Below are 7,358 nucleotides of genomic sequence, written 5' to 3'. Positions count from 1 at the left end.
GTGACCTGCTGAGATGCAGCCACCCCAGACTCTATATCAGTCTGTCCATAACACTGTTAATACTTCTGTTGCTGAGAATCAGTGAACACCTGTGGTGTTCAGGTGGGTTGAGGTCCTGTGACCTGCTGTTATGTTGTATTTATAATGCAGGTACACTTGTTTAATTTGATTCATTTGCACAAAGACAGGTAATAAACTGGACTGTGGAGCTTTATAGTGACTGTTTCACAGTAGGCCTAAATATACTAATTGATATTTTTTCTACCACTTAACAATTCTTGAATTTTATTGGTGATATATTTGATTTTTTTTTTTTGGTTCCATAAATTCAATGGTATCCCCTCCATAAACTGGCATTTATTGTGGTGGAGGGGTTTGTGTGTCCCTGTTGTCCGGAGGCTTTTGGCCTGTGGTAGGGTCTCCCAAGGCAAGTCCTGGGTGAGGGGCCAAACAAAGTGTGAGTCCAACAACCCTTATGGCAGACACACCAAAGAACAGTTTACCCTGCCTGGGATAGAGTTACCGGGGCCCCACCCCAGGCCCAGGAGCCAGGCCTGGGGTGGGAGCTTGAGGGTGGCAGTGCGTATTGGGCGGCAAACAAGGGCAGAGGCCCTTCCAGACGGATCCCCAGCTATCGAGACTGGCTTTTGGAACGTCCTCTCTGTGATGGGGAAAGAGCCTGTGTACTTGCGTGAGGTTGAAGGTGAGGTGGTTAAATAGCTCCTTGGTGGCAGGGCCCCTGGGGTGGATGAGATTCACCCTGAGTTCCTGAAGGCTCTGGATGTTGTAGGGCTGTCTTGGTTGACACACCTGTACAACAGTGCATGGAGATCTGGGGTGGTGGTCCCCATCTTCAAGAAGTGGGACCAGGGGGTATACTCCTAACTATCAGGGGATCACTCTCCTCAGCCTCCCTGGGAATGTCTATGCCAGGACGCTGGAAAGAAGAGCTGGTTAGTCAGGATATTCGAGTGTGCTGGCGAGTTTGCCCATCCAGTCTACAGGTGCTTTTTGGACCCGGACAAGGCATTCGACTGCATCCGACTCGGGGCATCCTGTGAGGGGTGATGCAGGGGTGTAGGGTGTCTGGCCCGTTGTTATTGGCCATTCAGTCCCTGTACAACTGCAGCAAGAGCTTGGTCCACAGGGCCGATGGACTTGTTTCTGATTGGTGTTGGACTCTGCCAGGGCTGCCCTTTGTCACATATTCTTAATTTTTATGGACAGAAGCAGTGGGAGATAAATTACTGAGAGAGGCAAAGATAATATTACAAACTTTGTACTGGAAGAAAGAAGCAAATTCATCACAATTAATTGTTGAACGAAGTGCAGCTGGCACGGTTTTGGAGGGATTAAGTCATTTATTGATGGATGAAAATAGAAAAGCAGGATCAGACTGGTTATTGCTAATTAGTTGGGGGGTGTAGGATTGTCTGCTTAACTGATGTCTGTTTAAATAAATAAATAATAGACTCCTGAAAATATGCAGCAATGATCAGAGACAGCCGTGACAGCGTGTGACCTTTTGCATGGGTGGGTCCGGACCAAAACAGTCTAATGAACTGATGGACAGTTTGGTGTCAGAGTGGTTGAATACTGAAATCACATGAAATAATAAAATGGTCATATTTGCTGTAATTTTGGAAAGTTCACCAGCGTCTTTGAGGGACTCATGTCTCCTTCCAGGAGGATGATCGAAGCCAGTTTACTGCTAGTAATGATGTCATTCATAATTAAAGTCTTATTTGCTAATGATCTGATATTAAGAAGCACCACTTTTAAATTACAGAGAGTGAGACAGGGTGGGTTTAATGTGAACAAGAGCAGAGGGTCTTTGAGGTTTGCTCACTGGCTTGTGGGCACTCCTGTGGGTGGATGTGGCTCAGGAGGTAGAGCAGGTCATCTACTAATCAGCAAGGTTGGTGGTTCGATTCCTGGCTGCTCCAGTCTGCATGCCAAAGTGTCCTTGACTGAGATATTGAACGTGTTGTATGAAGTGCTTTGAGTGCTCGTGTAGAAAAGCTCTATATAAGAACCAGATTACAGTGACTCCCTGTGTTGTGCCAAAATGTGATGTTTGTGTTTTTGATGAGTAATATCTCGGCTTGTTTTGGTAAACAGACTGCAGTCAACAGGATTTATGAAGGGTTTCTATATAAAATGAAGAAATTACATGATCTGCATTATTGTATCTTCATTATAAAGATCCCTTCACATATCTTAATGAGCTGTGATGTTGTGTTTGGTGCAGTTTCTGCTGTCCTGTTGGCCTGATCTGTCCCCACAAAGACATTTTTAATGTCAGTCAGCGTTTTTGCCGTAATACGTGAAGGATACATAAAAGCCACAAACTGACTGCAGCTTCTACCCTGTGGCAGGAGTGCTGTTTCTCCCTCAATCCAACTACTACTATAACTCTGACATATGCCATGATGATGCAGAGAAGATCATCCTGGAAAAAACAGATTTTGGCTGTGACACCTGGAGCGGGTATGCATTGGATTTGGTCACAGTTTTTAAACCCAGCTTCAATGCGTTCTTCAGCCCTGGAGGTTTTATGTAGTTCTTGTACTTTTGAGGCTATGAAGGATCAGAAATGCTGGACTTATAGTTGAACTCATTTCTTATGCTTTCAGCATCCCAAACGACATTTAAAGTGTCAGAGTCACTTTGAGCCCACTGTGTAGACATCCAGCACACTTTATTTGGAAAATAAAAGTCTTACAATTGTACAAATTCTCATAGAAAGACGGCCTCGCGGTACTGAGCATTTATTCAAAGACCACAGAGGAGAGAATGCATATGTCACATGTTGGCCATGTACAGATGAAAGGTGAGGAGAGCGTGAAGAAATAGGAGGAGCTGAGTCATCGCTCCCCACACAAACACAGTAAACACACACACACCCAGGCACATGCATCACATCTCACTTAAACAAGCCTCGTTATTCTTCTCACTGTAACTCATTTTCAAATATAAGTGCTGTGTCAAACCTCTTTATGAGAGTCATGGTTATATCCAAAAACACGAGTGCATGACTATCAAGATTCATCTGAACTCATTCTTAGAAAGTGTGACACTTTAGAAAGGAGCAGTCAGGAATGGGGCCACTGACAGAACACATCATAAATGCTGACATTTTAAAGACAACAACATGTCGAGGAAAAAAATCATAAGTGCTGAATATCATTATACAAGCTATTAAGAATAAAGTCATATTCACTATGACAGGTGTAACATACACTGTGAAAAGAATTGTTAGAATAAATTACACTCACCCGCCACTTAATTAGGTACACCTGTTCACCTGCTTGTTAACACAAACATTTGATTAGCCAATCACAAGGCTTTTTTTCCTGCACAGCCACCTCTGGCTGTGAGCAGCAGCTCTCTGGGAGAAAATGCCTCGTCGATGCCAGGGGTCAGAGGAGACTGCTTTGAGCTGATAGGAAGGCAACAGGAACTCAAATAATCGCTCCTTAAAAACAAAGGTTGCAGAAGAGCATCTCTGAGCAGCAGAAGACCACACCTGTCAGCTAAGAACAGGAAACTGAGGCTACAGTTTACATGGGCTCGCCCAAACTGGACAACAGAAGATTGGAAAAGCGTGTCAGGATCTGATGACTCTCGATTTGTGCTGCGACATCCAGATGGTAGGCTCAGAAATTCTAAACAACATGGAAGCATGGATCCATCCTGCCTTGGTGGTTGGCGGGGGCAGTGTAATGGTGTGGGGGATATTTTCTCAGTTGGGTACCAACTGAGCATCACTTAAACTCCATCACTTAACCTCAGCGTGCCCATCTTCTGCTGAATAACACACCGAGTCACAGAGCTCAGATCATCTCAAACTGAACTGCTGTACTCATGGCCTCCACAGTCTCTGCTGTGGTGGAAGGGGGGGGTCACATCATGGATGTGCAGCTGACAAATCAGCAGGAACTGTGTGTGATGCCATCATGTCAGTATGGACCAGCATCTCTGAGGAATGTTTGCAGCAGCTGGCTACATCTATATCATGAAAACCCAAGGCAGTTCTGAAGGTAAAGGGAGTCCAAACCACTTCTAGCAGACTGTACCTAATCAAGTGGAGTATGCTGGTATTGCCAAAAGTATTCATTCACCCGTCCACATCCCTGAATTCAGGTGTACCACTCACCTCCATGGCCGCAGCCTTACATCACCAAGCACAATACAAAGCATCAGATGCAGTGGTGTAAAGCATGCCACCACTGGACTCTAGAGCAGTGGAGACGTGTTCTCTGGAGGGATGAATCACATTTCTCCATCTGGCAACCTGATGGAGGAGTCTGGGTTTGGTGGTTGCCAGAAAAAGAACTCTTAATGCTTCAGCATACCAAGACATTTGGGACAATTTGATGCTCCCAACTTTGTGGGAACAGCTTGGGGATGAACCCTTCCTGTTCCAACGTGACTCCACACCAGTGCACAAAGCAGGACCATAAAGTCATGGATGAGCCAGTTTGGTGTGGAAGAACTTGACTGGCCTGCACAGAGTCCTGACCTCAGCCTGATAGAACACCTTTGGGATGAATTAGAGCAGAGACTATGAGCCAGGCCTTCTCATCCAACATCAGTGTCTGACCTCACAGATGTTTCTTCTGGAAGAATGGTCAAAAATTCCCATAAACACTCCTAAACCTGTGGAAATCCTTCCCAGAAGAGTTGAAGCTGTTATAGCTGCAAAGGGTGGGCCCACATCATATTAAACCCTCTGGATTAAGAATGGATGTTACTCAGGTTCATGTGAGTGTGAAGGCAGGTGAGTGAATACTTTTGGCAGTATAGTTTATGTTTATGTATACTGCTCAAAAAATTAAAGGAACACTTTTCGATCAGAGTTTAGCATCAGGTCAGTGAAGCTTCTGGGATATTGATCTGGTCAGGTAAGTAGCAGAGGAGGTTTCAGCTGCTTTGGTGTTAATGATATTAAATGCACTACATGGCCAACAATGAGACAAAACAGGAATGGTTTTCCAGGGGGAGGACACTCACATTTTTTCCCTCCTCATCTTTTCTGACTGTTTTTTCACTAGTTTTGCATTTGGCTAGGGTCAGTGTCACTGCTGGCAGCTTGAGGTCATACCTGGACCCTACAGAGGCTGCACAGGTAGTTCAACTCCTCCAGGATGGCACATCAATACGTGCCATTGCCATCTTTCCCAGCACAGTCTCAGAGCATGGAGGAGATCCCAGGAGACAGACAGTTACTCTAGGAGAGCTGGACAGGGCCGTAGAAGGTCCTTAACCCATCAGCGGGACCGTATCTGCTCCTTTGTGCAAGGAAGAACAGGATGAGCACTGCAGCGCTACACAATGACATGTGACAGACACGAGAGGGTCTGGAGAAGCCGTGGAGGAAGCCTGTAACATTGTTCAGCATGACTGATTTGGTGGGGGGTCAGTGATGGTCTGGGGAGGCATATCCATGGAGGGACGCACAGACCTCTACAGGACAGGCAACAGCACCCTGACTGCCATCAGGTATCAGGATGAAATCCCAGGTTGCACCTCAGACTGTTCAGGAGCCCCGATGTCGTCAGGCATGCATACAAGAACATGAGGGCCAAACAAACTGCTGAGTACCGTTCTGACTAGCTGCAATGAAATTCCAACAAACTGCATCATTTTACAGTTTGTGATTTTGGGGTGTCTTAAATTCAGGCATCTGTTCATTCCTAACACTTTACCCAGTCCATATCAGTGTACATATGCAGTATGGTTTTTCCCATTGACGTGTTTAAAAATGTTCCTTTAATATTTTGACACGTGTGTGTGTGTGTGTGTGTGTGTGTGTGTGTGTGTGTGTGTGTGTGTGTGTGTGTGTGCGTGGTGATGTTTCTGCTGTACAGTTTTCTAATTTGACTTTTTCTGACCTCACATCAAAAAAATACTCATTTAAAAAAAAAAAAAAAAAAGTAATATTTTTAAATGTTTTCCACAATCAGACTTCAGTTTTTAAAAACAGTGGCCCCAGTTCTCATATTTCATATTTCTCTCACCTGTACAACCAATCCTGACTCTTACATCAGAACATCAACAGCCTACGTGGAACAAATGAAAAGGGCTGTTGGTGAAAACAGAATCCCTGAGGTATAATTTCCAGGTGAAGAACTGGTTATGGCAGACTTTTCTTTTCCACATAATTAATCTTCAGTTTCCTTTGTTGCATAAACTTTGTCCCGTGAATTCAAAATACAAAGCAGTACCAGAGCTGGAGCAAATGTTTCAAAGTAAAGGCAAAGGTTCAACAGGCTCTGCTCCAGCCACTGAAGAAAAACGTTGTCTCGAATAAAGTAGAAAAGCTGTATATAATTAGAAACAGGGACTGTACAAACCAGGCTGCATCAAAGTGCTTGTATAAAGAAAAAAATAATTCATATTTTCATATATTTACATATTTTTGTGCAGCTTTTAGCTAATAAACGGATGCAGGCCGATGCATGACACAGAATACCTTCGATAACATATCTCATTCTAAAGGGTGGGTGAGAAGAGGGCCTCCTCCTCCTCCTCCTCTGTAAACAACAGATTCAATGGAGAGGTGTGAACCCAGTGACTGCACGCACTTCATTGTCTTCAGCAATAACATCAAACAGTCTCATTCTGATGGAAATTTGGAGTTTAGTACATTTTTGGGGACAAAGTGCCGAGTCACCTCACTACACATGTTCTGATTCACCTTGACGTCTCCAACAAGCACTCGGTTTCTCACTTCCTGAGAGAAGACTCAGGCCCCCAGAACGCCACGTGTAAGTGCTTTAAGTCCAGATACTCCTTAGGTGTTGAAGGAGATCTTTACCATAGCAAACAGTTTGACTTAGAGCAGGAAAAACAATGGCTCATTTATACTAAGTCCTGCCAGTGTGCAGCCGTTTTATAGAAGCATCTGGCCTGTTGTCTGTCTGTGAGAAAGACACTGAGCATTATGAAACTCGGGTGGGGAGATGAAGCACGGCAATAAGAAGAAGCTCTTACATTTTATTGCATATCTGAATCCCTGGATAAGCAGAAGAAAATGGATGGATGGATCTGAATCCCTTTCTTTAAAACTGCAAAACAGGCCATCGGTATTCAAAGTCCTCTCCCGGTTTACCTGACCTCTGACGAGCCGACACGTGAAGTATTAAAGTTTAAGTACTCCACATTCTCATGTACTCAGACCATGAAGCTACTTGTGTTTTTCCTGAAATGGCTCACGTGAGACGCACTAAGTGAACTGCGACCTCAGAGGCAAAGTGGCATTTGTGGGTTTTGGTGCCATGCTGGGACGTTTCCATTGGAAAAAAAAATCGATGTGCTGTTTGCGCTAAAATCTAACAAATATTACTGATGCT

Source organism: Archocentrus centrarchus, unplaced genomic scaffold (assembly GCF_007364275.1).
Source record: "Archocentrus centrarchus isolate MPI-CPG fArcCen1 unplaced genomic scaffold, fArcCen1 scaffold_24_ctg1, whole genome shotgun sequence".
NCBI classification, from domain to species: domain Eukaryota; kingdom Metazoa; phylum Chordata; class Actinopteri; order Cichliformes; family Cichlidae; genus Archocentrus; species Archocentrus centrarchus.
This window is presented reverse-complemented; position numbering follows the sequence as displayed.